The sequence below is a fragment of the Vigna unguiculata genome, chromosome 9 (genome assembly GCF_037176805.1).
Source record: "Vigna unguiculata cultivar grain cowpea cultivar isolate G323 ecotype 2 chromosome 9, ASM3717680v1, whole genome shotgun sequence".
Taxonomy (NCBI): Eukaryota; Viridiplantae; Streptophyta; class Magnoliopsida; order Fabales; family Fabaceae; genus Vigna; species Vigna unguiculata.
The window spans coordinates 43,607,975-43,617,858 of record NC_140800.1 but is presented as its reverse complement, the minus strand read 5'-3'; the positions used below and the strand labels follow the sequence as shown (position 1 = coordinate 43,617,858).

General features: G+C 31.5%; 1 pseudogene; it reads left to right on the top strand.

Annotated features, from left to right (window-relative positions):
- The first annotated feature begins 3,349 nt into the window (after positions 1-3,349).
- LOC146883987 (uncharacterized) lies at positions 3,350-9,773 on the top strand (annotated as a pseudogene).
- The last annotated feature ends 111 nt before the right edge of the window (positions 9,774-9,884 follow it).

Genomic DNA, 9,884 nt, shown 5'->3' with positions numbered 1-9,884 from the left:
TAATGATCTAAAGGGAAATTCAAAGGAATACCAAACAAAGCAACAACACTTGGTTCTTATCAAATTAAAGTGATGCGACATTGAAACATGAAAAGAGATTTCAGCATACGCGGAAGTTCCCCTCAGAATCAGTTTTATTGGGCATTAAACGGCAAGAAAAGTCTGAGAGGTGCAAAGCAAATAAAAAATGATTTCTTGACAAAATTATTAAATAGAATCAATTTTTATATTTTGATGGAACTTAAAAAACAAAGTAATAAAGTTTCAGAAAAAATATGTGATCGTATAGAAATTGCATTACCGTTCACGTTCTTTTCCTTTCGTACCTTGTCAACTTCAACGTAAAACATCTTCGTTTTCAATGGTTGCTTTCGTTGAAATGCATAACTCAATGTCAATGTTCCATCAATTGACACTGCCTAACTCTGTTAAGGTGCGAGTTTCACGTTACTAATTTATTCCTATTCTTCTTAGCTTACTACACACTATTCCTATTCAACTACTTTTCCTTCAAATTTAAAATTAACAGAACAAAAATATTTTCGTTTAGCATGAATTTACAACAACCACACATGTCATACGTTTCTGAGACAAAAATTAAACTCTCCATTGTACTACTGCAAACATATCTATTGGGGTTATCGCTAGAATTTTTAGGTTTAAGAACTTGATCTTATATAAAATATCTTCGGAGTTATGTAATATACACCATCAGTTTTAAATAAAAAATATTTTTTAATTTAAATATAATGTAATAAATTGATTTTTTTAAAGTTATAAAAAAAAATTGAATTTTAAATCAAAAATGAAGAAAGTCAAGATTTCTTTCATTTGCCTAAAAACTTAAAAACATATAACATGATAATATTCACTTAAAATAGAATAAAACTTTATGCTAAAAGTTAGAAATTATTTCATAATATAAAAGAATTTAAGTGTGAGTTCAAGTTATATATTAAATAAAAGTGAAAAAGTTTAATGAGAGGAAATAAACTCACAAAATCATTGTCTAAAGATTTTTAATTAAAAATATTGTCAATTTTTTATGAGTTTCACTTATATCTATAATTTTTTTTTCAGAACATCTAACAATAAATATTAAATTCGAAAAAAAAATTTGAAGGTGAAGTTGTAAGTATTCTATTATTTAGTATATTTGTATCTCTATCAAAAGACTTGAAAGATGGAGGCACCAAGATTCTAAGTAATTTGCTCAAAATTTAAGTTGAATATGAGGCTCATGTAAGCAATGTGGAGGATTCGTACTCTAGCTAGCTAGGGCTGATACAATAATAAAACCATTTTTGAAGACAATTATGTACAATTTATGAGCTCCCAAAGTTACAAATTGGTTGGTTGGTTAACACCAAGAATTACCAAATAAATGATGCTATATATACTTACAATCATGTAGCCAATTAAGATTTGAATTTCTAGAAGGAAAGATTTCTACGTATAATACTTATTGGTATCTTCAATAAAATTTTCAACTTACGATACGTGTTGGGAAAAAGAAAAGAAGAAGGTGAAAACCATACCATAAACAGCAAGTGAAAACCTTCAACTCATTTATTCATAATGATAATAGTAAGTGGAAAATAATACTCGGGGTGTTTCACATGGGCTTCACATAACGTGGAAAATGTGCAGTGAGAACTATATTCTAAGGTCACATTCTTACGAAAGAAGCATCAAATTGACACCACATAAAATAGGTAGATGAAATATAGAGTGGGGTTAGATTATATTAGATCATATTTTCTTTTTTATTTAGTTTATTAATTAGGGATGATTTGTATTTTCATTTGATCGATTAGTTTTACAAATAAGTGTAGCTTAGCTCTGTAACTTTCCTAGTTTGTTTTCATGAGCTATTTGGACCAAGCATGACACACACACACCAACCAACTTTGGAAAGTGACTATGTTCCATTTACTGCGCTACTCAAATATGAATTTTGTTATTTCTTATATTACACAAACCAACTTCACCTTCCTTTCTAAGTATGCCCAAAGCAAAACAAACTTTCATCCAAGAAGAATCATTGTGTACATTTTTATGTTTTTGTTTTATCTTTCTGTTTATTTTCTCTGTACTCACCTTTTTTTTTTCTCTTCTTTCATATGGTATCAGAGCGAGAAATCCTTGGATACCTTTTGAATATTTATGTGATTGAAGTGGCTTGTATTCGCTAGGATACCCTTTGTAGATCGGGCAGATTACAGTCAGAAGAGCCAACAGAGCCATAAGTCCCATCTGATCTGCTTCTGAGGGTTGAGGAATACTTTGCATATTGCGACACTCTTTACATACATATTTTCTTGTTAATATGTTTTTTAAAAAAAAAAAGAAGAAGAGTTTTTGAGCCTTATGATTATTTATATTCTTTTATAAGTATTACTCTACAGTGTATTCCGTAGATTCCTGCTTTTTATCTCCTACTACTGCTTTTCCACTTTGCCTACTTTCTATTGTTTTCCTGCCACTACACTGCCTTATTGTTTATCTGTTTAAAATTTTCTTTAATGGATAACATACAGCCATTCTTACGCACTGACTACAAATCAGCCCTAACTGCGGTTGAAAAAATCACAAACTCTCCTCCTGTAGGTTATAAAAAACCTACTTCAGAAGTAGACCCTGTACACACAGTTATTATAGGACAAAATAATACTATAATAGCTCTTCTAGAAGAAGTTTCTAGAAAATTGAATCATCTAATTGATTCTACTAAAGGGACGAACTTGTCCAAAGACATAGATGGCCTTATAAAGCAAGTATCTAAACTATCTTTAGGAACATACACTAATACAAAAACAACTTCTAAAAATTCACAGAAATTTATCAAAGTCACAACTAAAAAAGATTCAAAAGCTGCAAGTACCAACGCAGCACCTCCCACAAACAATGATGATAGTTTATAATGATGACACAACCCAATACGGCTACACAAACACAAACTGATAATATTAATATGAATAGTAGCACACAAAGGTTCCCCGGAACCCCCAGAAGATTAAGAGAACATCATACTAGAAGCCAAAATCTAATACAACATCCAGGAATCTTAGATAGATTCTTAAATAGGCAAAGAACTACTAACATTAGAAGATTAGAAGATTTAGTAGATATACAACAAAATACAGATATAGGATCTAACTCAAGGATAGATTCTCTAAACCCTAGACAATTATACAACATAGGGTGGCTAAGTTCTGAACGAACAAGCCTTTATCGATATAGAAGAATAGAAGATTTTCATCTCCCTGACAACACCTATGAGATAATCCCTCTAATATCTCCACAAACAGGAAGACAATTACAAAACCAACAAGGAAGATATGTTCATATGGGGTTAATTACCATTGGAGTCAGATCCTTAGCCAGACATATGATTGGAGCTAGAGCTTTGATAGTTCTACACGATTCAAGATTTCAGAATAATGATTCACAAAGTGTAATAGGGATTTTAGAAGTAGATCTAAATCAACCCTTTTCCCTTATTTATCTTGCTCCAAATTTCACATTAACTCTACAAGATTTTATAAATCATATAAACCTAGAAGTACAAACGATAGGTTTTGGACCCAATTGGATGGGTGAAAATCTACATTTAGACATAACCTTCATAGGAAGAATAAGTAACCATATTTCTTCTATGTATAGAATAAACACTAGACCATTAGAAGAAGCCATTAGCTCTTATGGTACACAATTCTTACCAGCTCAAGCCTTCACAAGAAGAAATGAAGGACATTTATGGCAAACACATTTACCCAGAGAAGAAAATAATCCAATTACAGCCCCTTCATCTGCCATTTTACATAACAGGTCTAGAGGACTTAGTCTAAGTTTTGTAGATTATACAAATATACCACGACTTGACTTAGAACAAGATAGGTTAGCTGAAAATAGGCATAGCACTTCAGCCATTCCTGATAACGAACACATTTCCATGATGAATATCATACAATACGAAGAAGATGAAAATGATGAAATGACTGATGAAGAATGGAATCATCATCAAACAATTATAGCCATGTATAGACAAGGATCTTTAGATCTCTCTACAAACACAAATATTGAAGATATTTATGATGAAACAGACAATATCATAAATATCTTCCTTGATAGCCTGTACTTAGACAAAGAAGACAACTCTTCAGTAATATCAGAACCTTTATCTACAATAGGTTTCGTCAATACAAGTGTAGGATCAGTAAACCCCAACAGTTATCAGTTAGAACATGTTGGTACACAAAGCTATTCTACTGGATTCATACCCAGAGAATCCCCAACAAATGTTACTTTTACAGATAATCAATATACAACACAGGGAAAGAGGCTCCCAATAGAACCAAATTTCCCATTGCCAAATCTTTTATTAAACATAGGAGGAATTGACCCTCAATTATTACCAACATACATTGAACAATGGACTGCTACTGTAATCCGTGATTATGGTATCCATTACGAAAAAGAAGTTCAGTCCTCACAAGACATGATTGCCAAAGGAGAAACCTACTTAGGCGATATAGCCAGAGCATGTTGGGAATCTTTTAAAAAAAATTACCCAACAGAATTAAATACATTAGTGATCGAACCAGGTCCTAACATTTATAATTTTTGCTCCCTAATACAAAGACTACTCACTTCTCAATCTGCAAATGACGGGAATACACTCAGACAACAAATTTATTTAGGACATCTAGAAAGGTTATCTATAACATATTTTGGAAAAATTAAAGAATTTTTACAAGATTATCTCATGTATGCCTCCATAGCCGGATGTTTTCATGATATAAGTGTTGGAGAAAAAATGTTTCTTAAACTTCTAGGAAAATTAGGCCAGAAAATCAGAGAATCTTGGAAAAATGATGAGGTAACTCCTATGTTAAATAACCTCTCAATAAGAATACAACATATTATGAAAGTAATGGAAGACACTTGTACACATATTGCAATACAAAAACAATTAAAAAATTCTGATTCTGGAATTTGTAAACAAATATACACTCCACAACAATACAATCAAACTAAAAAATATATGTCCAGAAGAAAACCTAGACATAGCCAACCTTATAGTTATAAGTCTCAATCGACAGTACAAAGACCAACTAATTCTAAAAAAACTTATACTATAAGATCCTCAAATTCTAGGAAACCAACTCTAAATCCTGACAGGCACGTTAGAAAATTTAGAGAAAATAAAAATTACAAACAAACACTAAAATGTTATGCTTGTAGCCAAACTGGACATTTCTCAAGAGATTGTCCAAACATAGCAAATCTTTATACAAAAGAAGCGGAGCTCATCAAATCTTGCCACATAAATCTTCTTCCAATCGATGAAGATGTATCTACTGACTCTGAAATATTATCAGTAGTTAGTATAACAGAATTCAATGATGAAATTAATCTGGAAAAACAACCCAAAAATTATGACTTAATAAATGATTTTACAAATAATGAATTTATTCAAATCTACCCTAAAGAATACAATTTCGAATTAAATGAAAAATATAATGAATTGGGCGAAATATTAGATGATTCTGGATATTATCTAATGAATATAACTGAAACAAATATATGTCCTCATACATTACAATACTTTTCAGGATCAACATCTATTCCCTGCCAGTATTGTGATAGATATTTTCATAAATCACAAAGGGCTCATTGTCCTTTATGCTACAAAATTTTTTGTATAAAATGTATTACAACACATCTAAAAATACAAGAAATACCAAAATTTTTAGAACAAAAAGAAAACATAAAAGATAAAAACATAATTGATACTAGGACTTCAATCTTAGAAACCAGAATAAATAACCTTGAAGAAAAAATTCTTCGTCTAGAACAAATAATCCAAGATTCTGGAACAAGTATCATCTCAAAAAACATACAAAATAACATGATGGGAACCACAGAATGTATCCCATTAGTTTGCAATGAAAAACAACTAATATCTGTTAAAGTGTTAGTAAAATTAAATTTTCCAAAACAAAATAAAAACCCTGCTAAAGAAGAAATTATACAGGCCCTCTTAGACACAGGATGTTCTGAGACAGTCGTCTGCAAAACAAAAGTACCTTCATATATGATTACTAAAAGTAAACATATACAAAAAACAAGAACTATGTCTGGAGTAGTAATGATAAACGACGAAGAAATAAACAATATTTCTCTTTAATTCAGTACAAATTGTGACCTATTTGGTCAAAAAATACATCTTAAAACCATGCATGTAGAAAATTTAGTCCCTTCAAAACAAAGCATGATTATTGGTTTAGATTTTATTTTAGGCCATAATAGAACTATCACTATAAACAAGGATTATGTCATTATCAGTGATAAAACACAAATGTCACCCATAATTAGTGGAGACAGCTATACAAAACCATCCTCTGATGAATGTTCATGTACAAACACTAAATCCTCAGAAAAATGTGATTGTATGAAAGAAGATTTAGAATCCATAGATTACTGTCCAGATGACATTATGGACTCTTTTTCATCCATAAAAATATCTAAAAAAATCACTTTTGATAATATCCAACAGATTCTGGATAGGTTAAATAAAACTAGCATAATAGGAGAAGATCCCACCAAATTTTGGGATCGTGATCCTGTTACTTGTAAACTAAACATAATCAACCCTGATTTAATTATAAAAACTAAAGATATACAGTTCAATAATTGGGAACAGGAAGAATGTCGAATGCATATTGACCACCTTCTGAAACTAAAAGTAATAGCTCCAAGTGAAAGTCCTCACAGGAGTCCTGCTTTCATAGTAAATAAATCTTCTGAACAAAAAAGAGGTAAATCTAGAATGGTTTACAATTATAAATGTTTAAACGATAATACAGTTGAAGATGGATATACAATTCCATCTAAAGAAATTCTTATAAATCGTATCCAAAATGCAAAATGGTTTTCAAAATTTGATCTCAAAAGTGGATTCCATCAAGTAAAAATGAAACCAGAATCTATAAAATGGACAGCCTTCTCCTGTTCTGAAGGATTATACGAATGGCATGTGATGCCTTTTGGTCTTAAAAATGCTCCTGCAATTTTCCAAAGAAAAATGGATAACATTTTCAATGACTTAAAAACTTTTACATGTGTTTATATAGACGATATACTAGTTTTTTCCAAAACAAAAGAAGATCATTATCTCCACCTGAAATAAGTATTATACAAACTTGAAAAATATGGCTTAATTATATCAAAAGGAAAAATGGAAATTTGTAAAAATTTCATAGAATTCCTTGGAACAGAAATAGGTAATGGAACCATAAAACTCCAACCTCACATTTCTAAGAAAATTCAAGACTTTCCTGATAAAATGGAAGACATAAAAACCCTAAGATCTTTTTTAGGACTTTTAAATTATGCCAGGAATTTTATCCCAGATTTGGGAAAATACACTGCCCCTTTATACAATAAAACTTCTCTAAAAGGAGAAAGAAAGTTTAATTCTGAAGATATAAAATTGATTCAAAACATAAAACAAAAGGTAAATAAATTACCTACCCTACAATTACCATTAGATTCAGATTATTTAGTACTTGAATGTGATGGATGTGAATCAGGATGGGGAGCTATCCTAAAAAGGAAGAAAAATAAATATCTGTCAAAAGATAATGAACAAATATGCAGATATGCTTCTGGAAAATATACTGTGAAACCACAAGTTTATCAGACCAGCACTGATTATGAGGTCAATGCAATTATACACGCCTTAGAAGCATTTAAATTATTTTTGATAAATAAACCAGAAATAACCATTAGAACTGATTGTGAAGCAATCGTTTCCTACGGAAAAAACCAAATAAATAATGACAAAAAACCTCATAGACGATGGTTACTTTTTAGAGACTACATAAATTCTGGAAAAATGATAAATTTCGAACATATCAAAGGAACTGACAATATGTTTGCTGATATCCTTTCCAGGTACATTATACAAAAGTAATACTATACAGTCATAATACATGAATTACTTGCATCACCAAATTCAAGATCCTGAAATCCCTCCTGGATTTCTGGTCAAAATACAAATACAGCCTATGTGGAGAACTCCGATTCATAGCCCCAATTCGGCTATTAGAATTACTAAACAAATAAAAATAATTAAAAGACTGATATCAAGCCATAGATTACAAAAAACAGAATTATGCCAACACAGTCCATCTCACTATTATGCTAGGCTTATGGCCTATAAATCTACCGTTCGAGTTTTGGAATATCAGCTACAGAGGCTCAGACATTTTGTTGCTTAACCCATTTACTTCTATGTTGCAGGTACAAATATTCCAAAATGGAATATATACAACATACAAAGAAAGGATCTTTAGGTCTTAAACAAGTCAAATCCCCTTTTGTGGTGGAACAATACACAAAGTATGACAAACAAGAATTGCCAATACTCACAAATACCTATTCCTGGTAGAGAAAATACAAATGTCAAATTAAATGTTTTAATTGAAAACATATGGAATATTCCAAAATACACAGTTCAAAATGAACACCAAGTCACTAAGGTGAAACAAAGCATCATTAGTGTACTATACAATTTCTGCAATACAGATAACAAAGGAGTTTTGTTAACTTCACCAGCCTCTCCCTTTGGGAAAGGATTTACACATTATGCCCTAATTACAGAGCCAAATAAAGGAGTTTATACTTCCTTCAAAGACCTTTCTGAGGCAAAACAAGACCAATTCTGGTCTACTTACAAAGGCTTTAATTCTTTAGAAGAAGCCCAAATGGCTCTAAAGCTGGAAACTATAGATGAAGAGAAAATAAAAGCAGGGTTAACATTTGAACCAAGAACCCAAACACATACGTATGTTGCCTCTTGTAGCTTCTCACCACAAATAAACCCAAACATTTTCCTTGCAAAATTTGAAGTCATACAAGAATTCTTGTTTGAAGTCCATTCAGAAACACAAAATTACAACGGATTATTTGTAAAACCCCAGACTTATTTCGACACAAAAACACCATGCCAAGAGTCTTCAGACTATTGCAAAACGGTTACCACAAAATGTACATGCCAAATAAAATTCATTTTTAGAAAGGCTCAAATTGATTTAAAAACCTTCAAAAATCAACTATATAGAGACATAGTCATATGTCCATCACTATTATTAGAAGCAGGTTGCCTCCAAACGCTTCTAATCCCACCAACTGAAAAATTCAACTCCTTAACCCAGGAAATAAACTCAATAGTAAATGAAATACAAGCAGAATATATGATCAATATCTGCCTACAAATCACTTCTTTTCCAAAAAGCGCCTCTACTCCTGATAGCGTGGCAACACATGTCATAAAACTATTCACAGAGTCAAATCCAGAGGCCCATGTCAGATTAGAACACGACTTCTTGAAAGGGTTGTCACTCAACAAAGAAAAGCTATACCAGTACCAACTCTGGAAAGCTTATGTTGAAGGGTCAAATTGGAATTTCTCTAGAAAGGATAATACAGAATATATCCTTTTAAAAGAAACCACAAACACCAAAATATATTGGAAGAAGTTTATGGGAAACAAATTTCATCCATTCCCTACAGAAGCTAGTCCCATATTGGTTAAAAGATTTGAAAAAGAAAGAATATACAGAGAAATTTTTGAAGAAACAGGAAGCCACGGACAAGGAACTCCTGGATCTTCTTTCCCTTCTGACAATGAAGACTCAGACCAAATACTTGAGGAAGACCCAGAAGACATGATTTCTACGGTAGTCTCCAAAAGAGGACAGTAAAATGTTCTTACCTGTGACACAGTAATTTTACTCATAACTGGGTAATAGACTGAAGGGTAAAAACACACAACGGTCAAATACAAACCACGTCACCAGATGACTTGGACTCTA